This window comes from Pan troglodytes, chromosome 16 (assembly GCF_028858775.2).
Source record: "Pan troglodytes isolate AG18354 chromosome 16, NHGRI_mPanTro3-v2.0_pri, whole genome shotgun sequence".
In the NCBI taxonomy this organism is placed as follows: Eukaryota; Metazoa; Chordata; class Mammalia; order Primates; family Hominidae; genus Pan; species Pan troglodytes.
This window is the reverse complement of record NC_072414.2, coordinates 50,760,626-50,772,598: the sequence shown is the minus strand read 5'-3', so window position 1 is coordinate 50,772,598 and position 11,973 is coordinate 50,760,626. Positions and strand designations below refer to the sequence as shown.

General features: G+C 42.2%; 1 non-coding gene across 1 annotated transcript; it reads left to right on the top strand.

The window, feature by feature from the left end:
- Positions 1 to 1,397: 1,397 nt before the first annotated feature.
- On the top strand, positions 1,398 to 1,613 carry LOC112205746 (small nucleolar RNA U3). The gene has a single exon (XR_002939837.2). It is a non-coding gene; the product is annotated as a small nucleolar RNA U3 (small nucleolar RNA).
- The last annotated feature ends 10,360 nt before the right edge of the window (positions 1,614 to 11,973 follow it).

Genomic DNA, 11,973 nt, shown 5'->3' with positions numbered 1-11,973 from the left:
TATTTATCATCCTGATGTCAAATTTTTTTTGGTTCTTGTCTGTCTCATGTTTTTTTTCATATTAATATCATTCTCTCAGTCAAGTGGTTCTGTTTTATTTTTCTCACATTCAAGAAGTCCTATTTTGAAATTTATTTATTTATTTATTTATTTATTTTGAGAGAAGGTTTCACTCTTTCGCCCAGGCTGGAGTGCAATGGCACAATCATAGCTCACTACAGCCTTGAACTCCTGGGTGAAGCAATCCTCTCACCTCAGCCTCCTGAGTAGCTAGGACTATATGCATGTACTACCTCACTTGGCTAAAGAGAATGGGATCTTGCTATGTTTCCCAGGCTGGTCTCAAACTCCTGGCCTCAAATGATCCTCCCCCTTCAGCCTCCTAAAGTGTTGGGATTACACCACGCCTGGCCTAATTTTGCTTTCTCAAAACAAAACCTAAACATACCCATTTTTTAGAAAAACTAGTAAACCACTCTTTTCTTCAAAAGCTGCTATTAAATCAATGGTGTATCTTACAATTGAGGGTATCTTAGAATTGAGGAAATATAGCCTCTTTTCTACTATTTTTATATGTTGACACTGACTTTCCAGAAGTACCTGGTCTTTTATTTTCACTATATCTCTTACTGTGTTTGTTTAAGACAGTGGTTGTCAAACTTTAGTGTAATTAACTCTCATGTGGGAAGTCTATTAAAATGGGTTTCTGGGCTCTATCCCCAGGAACTCCATTCATCAGAACTGGAGAAAAGCTCAGTAATCTGCAGGTTTTTTTTTTTTTTTTGAGATGGGGTCTCACTGTGTTGCCCAGGCTGGAGTGCAATGGTGCTATCAGGGCTCACTGCAGTCTTGACCTCCTGAATTTAAGTGATTCTCCCTCCTCAGCCTCCAGAGTAGCTGAGACCACAAGGGTGCGCCACCACACCTAATTTTTAAATTATCTGTAGAGATGAGTTCTCTCTGTAATGCCCAGGCTGGGGACTCTGTGGTTTTGATAAGCATCCTAAGTAACTCTAATGCAGGTATTTCACTAGCTATACATTGAGGAACACTGACCTAGAATGATATCAGTCAAAAACTACTTGCATTGTTGAGAAGTATAGTTGTCAATTGTTAATATGCATACAGTAAGAATTCTGACCCATTTGGTTTATAATCACAATAATGAACCTCCATAATTTTCACTGACTATCTAGATGTGGTGCTTTGGGGCACAAAAGAGAATATGAAGCATGGTCACATGGAGGCAACCCAATATAGCCGAAAGTGTGATGAATGGAGACCACAAGAACCTGGTCCTGCCACTGACTAATTTTACAAGCTTGGGTAAAATTAAATTTGTAAATTAACCTCTCTTCAGTTTTCACATTTTGTAAAAGGAAAAAAAAAAAAAAAGGAAGACTCTACTTTCAGGGATCATTTGTATAGTTCGTTACTAGAGAATTTTCTCTGAATGTGTAGAACACCAGAAACCACAAGGAGGAGGCGCAGCGTTCTCTCCTGAGCGTGAAGCCGGGTCCTGGTGTTGCTTCACTGCAACTGCCATTTGCCATTGATGATTGTTTTTCTCTTCCTTTGGGAGATTAAGAGGCAAAGGATGCAGTCTGAATGGTTCCTATTAAAAAAACAAACAAAGAAACAAAAACCAGGAGGAAAATAGCTTGGTTAATTTTGCTGTGTGGTACTGTGAAGAAATGGAACTTATAATAAAGAGTTTATAAATTATAAAGATGTTTTCAAATATATTATTATTGCCACTGCCCTCAAGTTGGTCACAATGTGGTTAGGAAGACAAAACGTAAGTGTCTACAAGTAAAATAAAAATATGACCCCTATAGACATTGCTTAAGGGGTAGTATGAAGTGCTTCTCAGTAAGATGATAATTAACCAAATCAACAGAATGAATCAGCTTAGCTTTTTTTTTTTTTTTTTTTTTTAGATGGAGTGTCACTCTTATTGCCTAGGCTGGAGTGCAGTGGCACGAACTCGGCTCACTGCAACCTCCGCCCCCCGGGTTCAAGCAATTCTCCTGCCTCAGCCTCCCAAGTAGCTGGGACCACAGGCACCTGCCACTATACTCGGCTAATTTTTTTTTTTTTTTTTTTTTTTTTCTGAGAAAGAGTTTCACTTTGTTGCCCAGGCTGGAGTTCAGTGGCATGGTCTCAGCTCACTGCAACCTCTGCCTACCGGGTTCAAGCAATTCTCCTGTCTCAGCCTCCCACGTAGCTGGGATTACAAGTGCTTGCCACCACGCCCGGCTGATTTTTTTTTTTTGGTATTTTAGTAGAGATGGGGTTTCACCATGTTGCCCAAGCTGGTCTCGAACTCCTGAGCTCAGGCAATCTGCCCATCTCAGCCTCCCAAAGTGCTAGGATTACAGGCATGAGCCACTGTGCCTGGCCTAATTTTTTATATTTTTAGTAGAGACGGGGTTTGACCATATTGGCCAGGCTGGTCTCGAACTCCTGACCTCGTGATCCACCTGCCTTGGCCTCCCAAAGTGCTGGGATTACTGGCGTGAGCCACGGTGCCCGGCCAGCTTAGCTATTTGTAACAGTTACTTTAGAAGATAGGATTCGTTCAGTGTTTAAAAGAAGTGAGAGTAAGGCTGGAAATAGAATCAAAGTCTGAATAAATGCAAAAAAAAGTGGTCTAATCAATTATATTATTCCCAAAGAAAGCATATAATAACTGGAAGGGAGATGGTGGTCTGTATGGAGTCCAGAGAATATCCCACAGCATAAGGGTTTGCTGAAGTATGCTTTGATCACCATCTATTGTGGAGGTCCCCTGAACATGTGGATGGTCTGGTACCTATCTATTCTCTCGATAGATTCTACTGTGGCATGGTAAATTGAATAGTTGGATGAATTAGCCAGCAAAATCATTCAGTTAATTTTTTCTTCAGTGATGCCTTGCTTACTAAGCCACTTTGAATTATGCTTTAGCTTCTCAACTATTGATAAGAAATAATGCATTGACTTGCTAACATGAATAGCTAACTCATAAAATTATGAGGTGACATTTTAAGACCTAAGACCCTTAAGAGTTTAGCTCCTATAAATCAGTGCTTGTCAGTTGATCAAATCAGGTTGCACTGAGAAAAATCTAGCTTCTGGGCCTTGAAAGCTAACAGGTAGATTCTGGACCATGGCAATGATAATAAGGATGCATTTACCCAGTAATTCAAAAGACCAGACTACAAGATTTGGAGTCAAACAAACTTCGATTAGAATCCTGATCTGCCTGTTTCCTCATCTGTTAAATGAGATATATCTAATTCATAGCATTGTTACAAAGAGTAAATGGAATCATGTACATAAATTTCTTACCAAGGTACCTGGTACCATGTCAGGATCATGTTTTGTTTTGTTTTGGTAATCTGGAAATCCCCATAGTAGGAACAAAATAAATACTTGTCAAATGAATGAATGATTATTATCATTGCCATCCTGTAATGTTGTGGGTTGTCCTCTGCTTTGCCTCAAAACTTTCCTATCTCTGCTGTCCTTAACACTGGGATAATAGAATTTCCAGAAAGTAACACATGGTTAATTGCAGATGAGAGATATAAATCATAGGTGTTTCAGACTAAAATGTGATTGAGATTACTATGGCAAGGGGGATCTAGGAAAAAACTTCAAGGACCATTTTGAACTTGGTCTAGTTTTTAAAACGGGTCATAAACTCAAATACTGACAGGGATAACTGGAGTGGGGTTAGATTAGACAAACCCTGTCCAAAGAGGGCAGCCTCTACTCAGTTTCTGCCAATTGATTCTGTGCAAGAATCTAGGTCGGCTTGACCTTTCAGTTTCCACAGAAAATCTAGAATCTTGGTTTAACCATGAAACCTTACAATTATTTAATATTGATGAATAATTGAGAAAAAAAATTTTTGGCCAGGCACGATGGCTCATGCTTATACTCCCAGTGCTTTGGGAGGTTGAGGAGGGAGGATCACTTGAGCCCAGGAGTTCAAGACCAGCCTGGACAACATAGAAAGATCCTGTCTCTCCAAAAAAAAAAAAAAAAAAAAAAAAAAAAAGCTGAGCATGGCAGTGCATACCTAATACCTATAGTCCCAGCTACTTAGGAGGATGAGGCAGGAGGATCACTTAAGCCCAGGAGCTTGAGGCTGTGGTGAGTCCCACTGCACTCCAGCCTGGGTGACAGAGCAAGACTGTCTATTCCATTAGAATAGACATTCTAAATAGAATAGGGAAGATATTTTAAAAAATACAATACAGTTTGATAAAGCTACATTAGAATTATGTAAATGGTAGACATTAAGTTTTGTCTAGAGGGCAAGTTTAAAATTTTACAGAAGGGAAGAAGCCTGAGCCATATATTTAAGAATGTCTATTCCTTTACATTTTAAGGGAATGTGTTCTAATTGCTGTAAGTTATAAATACCGTATTTCACTGTTCTCTTTTCCCTAGACGTGGATTTTTTTTTTTTTAATTGGTGTGATCATAGCTCACTGCAGTCTCAACCTCCTGTGCTCTAGTGATCCTCCCACCTCAGCCTCCCAAGTAGCTGGGAGTACAGGCATGTGCCACCATGCTCGGCTAATTGTTTTATTTTTTGTAGAGACAGGATCTCGTTGGTCAAGCACGGTGGCTCATGCTTGTAATCCCAGCACTTTGGGAGGTTGAGGCGGGCAAATTACCTGAGGTCAGCAGTTCAAGACCAGCCTGGCCAACATGGTGAAACCCTGTCTCTACTAACAATACAAAAGTTAGCCGGGAATGGTGGTGCATGCTTGTAATCCCAGCTCCTTGGATAGCTGAGGCATGAGAATTGCTTGAACCCAGGAGGCAGAGGTTGCCTTGAGCCGAGATTTCACCACTGCACTCCAGCCTGGGTGACTAAGTGAGACTCTGTCTCAAACAAACAAACAAAAAAGATCAGGCACGGTGGCTCATGCCTGTAATCCTAGCACTTTGGGAGGCCGAGGCGGGTGGATAGCCTGAGCTCAGGAGTTCGAGACCAGCCTGGGCAACACGGTGAAATCCATTCTCTACTAGAACACAAAAAATTAGCCGGGTGTGGCAGCATGTGCCTATAATTCCAGCTACGTGGGAGGCTGAGGCAGGAGAATTGCTAGAACCTGGGAGGCAGAGATTGCAATGAGCCGAGATCATGCCAGTGCACTCCAGCCTGGACTACAGAGCAAGACTCCATCTCTTAGGAAAAAAAAAAAAAGAAAGAAACAGAAAAAGAAGACAGGGCGTTGTTATATTGCCCAGGCTGGTGTTGAACTCCTGGACTCAAGAAATCCTCTTGTCCAGGCCTCCCGAAGTGCTGAGATTACAGGCATGAGCCCCCGTGCCCAGGCCCAGAAGGGATTTTTAAAGTCCTTTTCTTCTCTGATTCCTCTTTTATACAGCAAGTAAAATCCTAACAAAAAAGTGTCTTAAAATGAATTATTGAAAGGATTCTCTGGCCTAATTTCATAGAATTTATAGGATAAATGGGAGAAGCATTCCTCCTGGAGGGAATAACATGTGCAGAGATGTCGAAGAGGAAAGTGGTATGTGTTTGGGAAACCAACTGCAGTTGAACAGCAGCATATTGTGATTAAAGCACATGCTCTTGAGGCAGATCTAACTTTAGGCATTGGTTCTGCCATGCACCAGCTTTCTGATTTTGGGCAAGTTATTTAAGTTGCCATTACCTTACCACTCCTCGAACTCCCGACCTGCTAGCTATTACTGTTATTGTAATTTTTGCAATTGCTACTTTTAGAAGATAAAGTAGGAAAGAGCTGGACATTGGGGACAGCAGACTTTTCATCCTAGAAACATGGCCCAGTTTGTCTAAAACATTACTGAGAAGGCCCCAACACCACTGACGAACACTGCTGTGACTTACTTGTAAACCTGGTTGGCTATATTTTGGCACTGTGCCAAGGTTGAGCTGATTCCTCCAAGTCCTGCTTAGATTCCTAGTTATTCAGAGCTTTAAAAAAAATAGCTGGGCATGGTGGCTCACGCCTGTAATCTCAGCACTTTGGGAGGCCGAGGGGGGCAGATCATTTGAGGTCAGGAGCTCGAGACCAGCCTGGGCAACATGGTGAAACCCTGTCTCTACTTAAAAAAAAATAGAAAAATTAGCCGGGCATGCTAATTACGTGCCTGTAATCTCAGCTACTCTGGAGCCTGAGGCAGGAGAATTCCTTGAAGCTGGAAGGCAGAGGTTGCAGTGGGCCGAGATCGCGCCACTGCACTCCAGCCTGGGTGGCAGAGCGAGACTCTGTCTCAAAACAACAACAAAAAAACCACTCAGTAACTCTCAAACTGATAGCTTCAAACAGCTCACAGCTAAGGAAGCTATGCTGAATGGTTTGGTGGCCACTGAGGTGTGGATGTGATTTTATATCCAAGAGCACAAAGGCAAACACGGCATCACTGGCTGTAATGTTTGAAGACCAGTCTTAAACATCTGATTCTCTTTCATTTATTTTTTGAGTATTCTTGGACTATGTGTGATCAGACTGCTATGTGTCAAAAAAAAAAAGAGTGGTGAAAGACAAAGCTGGCAAGGAAAACAATGACTAGATCATGAAGGTCTTGTTTTTTTTTGAGATGGAGATGGAGTTTCACTCTTGTTTCCCAGGCTGGAGTGCAATGGCGCGATCTTGGCTCACCGCAACCTCCGCCTCCTGGGTTCAAGCGATTCTCCTGCCTCAGCCTCCCGAGTAGCTGGGATTACAGGCATGTGCCACCATGCCCGGTTAATTCTGTATTTTTAGCAGGGATGGGGTTTCTCCACTTTGGTCAGGCTGGTCTCGAACTCCCGACCTCAGGTGATCCACCTGCCTCAGCCTCCCAAAGTGCTGGGATTACAGGTGTAAGCCACTGCACCCGACTGAAGGTCTTGTATTTTATCTTGCAGATAAAAGGATCTATATTTTCAAAAGACGGGCAGGTGGGGAAGTGGTGGGCAGGAGGTCAGGCAGTGGGTATGTGAGACAGGAAGACCAAGGCTTGGGCAGTGGCAGTAAAGGTAGGTAGAGGGACTTCATACGATGGAGAATAAAGGTGACTTGATGATCTATCTACTGGGATGGGAGTTTAGGTAATTGAGTGGATGGTGTTGCCATTAACCTAAATAGGGAATTTAGGAGGAAGAGAAGGTTTGGGTAGGTTGATGTAGGAGTTTTTCAGTTTGGGACATGTTACGGAGTATGGCTGTGTAATTTCAGGTAGGAGATGACTAGTAAGAGTTGGATATGTAATAATAACAACATCTAAAATATTTTATAATAGTAATTGTATGCTATGCACTGTTCTTAGTGCTTTACATCTGTTAAATTATTTGACTCCTATAGCAACTCTCTGAAGTAGATACCACTATTTCCTCCATTGTAAAGATTAGGAAACTGTGCAACAGGTGCCTTAACTTACCTAAGGTCGTGTGGCTAGTAAGCTGTGCAACTAGGATATGGGTCTTGGGTTTGGGGGCATAGGAAATGTTCCAAGAAAAAGTGATTGGAATACTGTTCCAGGAAATGTGCTGACAATGTGCTAGGCATTGTCAAGACAGACCCAGGCTTTGTTTTCACGGAGTTTATAGCCTAATGAGTTGCATACATTTGGGGGTAGTAAAATATCATGCAAGTGAAAATGAGAAGATAAGAAAGCCAAGGGTAAAATCTTGAAGATCACTAATATTTGTGCAGTAAAGAGAAGAAAAAGTCACAGGAAAAAGATGTAGAGGAAAGTACAATTAAAGTAAAGAAGAAAGTCGAGAGTGAGTGAAGGTTTGGAAACTATTAGAAGAGGGAGTTTTGAGGAGAGAGTGTTGTCTGAAAGGTCCGGTAAGATAAGGAGTGAAGATGTCTAGTGGAATTGATCACTAACACATCTTTGATGTCTTTGATGGCCCTAGCAAGAGTAGCTTCTTACAAAGCTAGGTGGGAACAAATTGCAGTGGATTAACAAGCAGTTTAAAAGCAGGACCAAAAGGTAGAGAGACTGGAGTAAGGGATATAAGTTAGGTGTTCTGCAGCAATCTAAGCAAGATAAAATACTATAATTAAAGTAAAGCAGTGGTCCAAACTTGTAACACTAGAATACTTTCAGAGTGCTAGCCAATCAGAGCAACAGCAGTGAGAAGGGGAGCATTAAAGGCACAAAGACATTTTTAGGGAATAATCAATATGACTTGGTGACAAAAGAATAATCTAAAATGATTCCCCCCCCCTTTTTTTTTTTTAATAGAGATGGGATCTCACTATGTTGTTGAGGCTAGTCTCAAATTCCTGGGCTCGAGTGATCCTCCAGCCTTGGCCTTCCAAATTGCTACAATTTCAGGCGTGAGCTGCGGTGCCCAGGCTAAAATGATTCCAGGTTTCTGGGATAGTGGTAGTGCCAGTATCAGAGATAAGAAGTTAAATATATTGAGTTTGGCATGACAGTGGGACATCCAGCAGGCAGTTTAGTAGAAGTTGGAAATTCACAATGTAATTGTTGAAATGTTTACCAGCATTGGCCTTCGGTCTGTGCAACAAGCATTCTCCTCTAGTATTACTTGTCTATTACACTGTATAATATATGAGCATTTGCTTAAAAGCTGAATTTCCCATTACTAAAACTTGAGGATAACTTTTATTATACTGGTAATATCAAAACTGTATTGTTCCTGAGGAAATAATGCTATTAAAATAATTACGGCTTTCAAGTGGATGTTTGAGTGTTCATGCAGTGACCATAATATTTACATTTTTTTACTTAATAGTTACATAGCAATTATTATATGCCAGGTCTATTAACTAATATTAGAAGATAATTAGTTAAAATTATTAGTTAAATTAGTTAAAATTAACTAATAACAGATATTAACTAATTTAAATGTAATCATCAAAACAATCTGCTGAGGCAAATATTTTTTCATTGTCATTTTACAAAAGAAATATTGAGGCCAGGTGCAGTGGCTCACACCTGTAATCCTGGCACTTTGAGGGGGCCAAGGTGGGCAGATCACTTGAGCCCAGGAGTCTGAAACCAGCCTGAGCAACATGGTGAAACCCCATCTCTACAAAAAATACAACAAATTAGCCCGGCGTGGGGCCCCCCCACCTGCAGTCCCAGCTACCTGGGAGGCTGAGGGGAAGGATCACCTCAGCCCTGGAGGCTGAGGCTACAGTGAGCTGTGGTTGCACCACTGCACCCCAGCCTGGGTGACAAAGCGAGTTCCTGTCTAAAAAAAAAAAAAGAAAAGAAAAGAAAAGAAATATTGAGGTTAGAAGGCAAAAAAAACTTGGCCAAAGTCACACGGTTTATAGATGGCAGAGCTAGGAGTGAAACCCAGGCAGTCTGTGATAGTGTAGATGCAGACCTTATACTTTAATATTTCATCAGTTTTCCATACATTTGCAAAATATCAATAATGAATTAAGTTAAAATAGTAGCCCAAACTTGTAACACTGGAATACCATTCATTATCATGCTGGTATGTAATGCCATTCGTGCATGCTGGTATGTAGTGCCATTCGTGCTTGACAAATAAAAAAAATACAGTTTTTCTTTTTTTTTTGAGACAAGGTCTGTCTGTGTTACTCAGGCTGGAGTGCAGTGGTGTGATCACAGCTCAGTGCAACCTCAACCTCCAGGGTTCAAACAGTCCTCCCATCTCGGCTTCCCGAGTACCTGGGACTACAAGTGCATACCACTGCACTGGCTATTTGATTTTTATTTTTAATTAATTAATTAATTAATTTTTTTGAGACAGAGTCTTGCTCTGTCTCCCAGGCTGGAGTGCAGTGGCGCCATCTCGACTCACTGCAACCTCCGCCTCCTAGGTTCAAGTGATTCTCCTGCCTTAGCCTCCTGAGTAGCTGGGATTACTTGCTTCAGCCTCCAGATTAGCTGGGATTACAGGCACAGGCCACCACGCCCGGCTTTTTTTTTTTTCCTCGCTCTGTCGCTCAGGCTGGAGTGCAGTGGCGCGACCTCGGCTCACTGCAAGCTCTGCGTGCCGGGTTCACGCCATTCTCCCGCCTCAGCCTCCCGAGTAGCTGGGACTACAGGCGCCCGCCATCACGCCTGGCTAATTTTTGTATTTTTAGCAGAGACGGAGTTTCACCATGTTGGCCAGGCTGGTCTCAAACTCCTGACCTCAAGTGATCTGCGGACCTTGGCCTCCCAAAGTGCTGGGATTACAGCTGTTAGCCCCGTGGCTGGCCAAAATAAATACATTTTAAAAATTAAAAAAAAAAATACAGTCTTTATAAGTGTAATTTTCAGTAATCATCTTAGTAATGCAAAATATGGCTTTGGAGTTTTTTCCAGTTGAATTTTAAGGGAAAGTGCCATTTGCCTCTAATCACTGGAATTCATTATAAAAATACTGTGCAACAGAAAACATGCTATAAGGTGGTTTAAGAGCTGGAAAATAAAAATATCATTTGTTGACAGCACTACCACAAGAGATTAGTAAAAAGCACAGGTGATATGCGATGTAATGTCTGCAGGTAACTATTTCCTAAGACTGAATATTTTAATGAAGGAAAAAAAAACCATTCGTGAGATTCTGCCATCCTTTGATGATTCCATGTATCTCATTATAAATGGATACAATTATGATGGTTTTGAAACGTCCGTTTTTGAGCTTATTAATGTTGCAGCAAAACTAGAATCATTCATTTCTCAAACTGAGAATTAAAGAAGACTCTTATGGCCGGGCTCGGTGGCTCCCACTTGTAATCCCAGCACTTTGGGAGGCTGGCGGGCGGATCACCTGAGGTTGGGAGTTCGAGACCAGCCTAACCAACATGGTGAGACCCCGTCTCTATTAAAAATACAAAAAATTTGCTGGGCGTGGTGGTGCATGCCTGTAATCTCAGCAACTTGGGAGGCTGAGGCAGGAGAATCGCTTGAACCTGGGAGGCAGAGGTTGCGGTGAGTCGAGATCACACCATTGCACCCCAGCCTGGGCAACGAGAGCGAAACTCCGTCTCAAAAAAAAAAAAAAATTCTCACTTATGTTAATGGTAATAAATGGTATAAAATATACAGGTAACAGTATAGGAATTCCAGTTTATTACAGTATCAATAACATTAAGGCCGAGCGCAGTGGCTCACGCCTGTAATCCCAGCACTTGTGGGAGGCCGAGGCGGGAGGATCGCTTGAGTTGGAGGTTACAGTGAGCTATGATCACACCACTGCACTTCAGCCTGGCGAGACAGCGGAGACCTTGTCTTTAGAAAGCAAAACAAAACAATTTACACACACACACGCACACACACACTCTCCCTAATTCGGCCTACTCAAGCACGATACCAAATAGATGAAGAATATCTAATTAAATGGCCATAAAAAGTTCTAGTTCATGACATCCAAGTTTAAAGAATCAAAATGAGTTACGAGAAAACAAACACAAGCTTTAAGAAGTTGGGGAGAAGATGTGCGTGGATTCGCTTCAAAGATGTGACAGAGAGAGAAAAAAGAGGACATTTTCTGGACTGGAGATTCAAGACAGTCTGGTTCAGGTTGCATGCTTTTGCAAAGGCTAAAGCCTTAGTCTGTGACATAAATTTGTAAAGAGCTCGGAAAATTACATCTCGGACACGGTGTCTTTTTTTCCTGCTGCTTGAAGGTCTTTGCATTTATGTTCGCATCACTGGGGCAGCTGCCGCTGTAATTACTGCTTGTTGGGACTTTTTGTTTACTTGGTAGCTGTGGTGCACCAAGAGAGGCAGAAAAAGAAGAAAAAAAACCTCTGTTACTTGTGACTTTAAGAAGTGGAAAGCAGCCCCGCTTACATCTTCCACGGACCATTTTAGCCCAAGGGAAGGTCCTCAGCAGCTCTAACACGTAGCGGAGCACTATCTCCGTGTAGGAGCGCTCCCGCCCCGGGGCGGGACCAGGACAAACCCCGCCTCCCAAGCCCAATCCCAGCTCTCCGCCGGCGGACAGGAAGCGGCGGCAGGCCTAGCAGCACGGGAACCGTCCCCCGCGCGCAT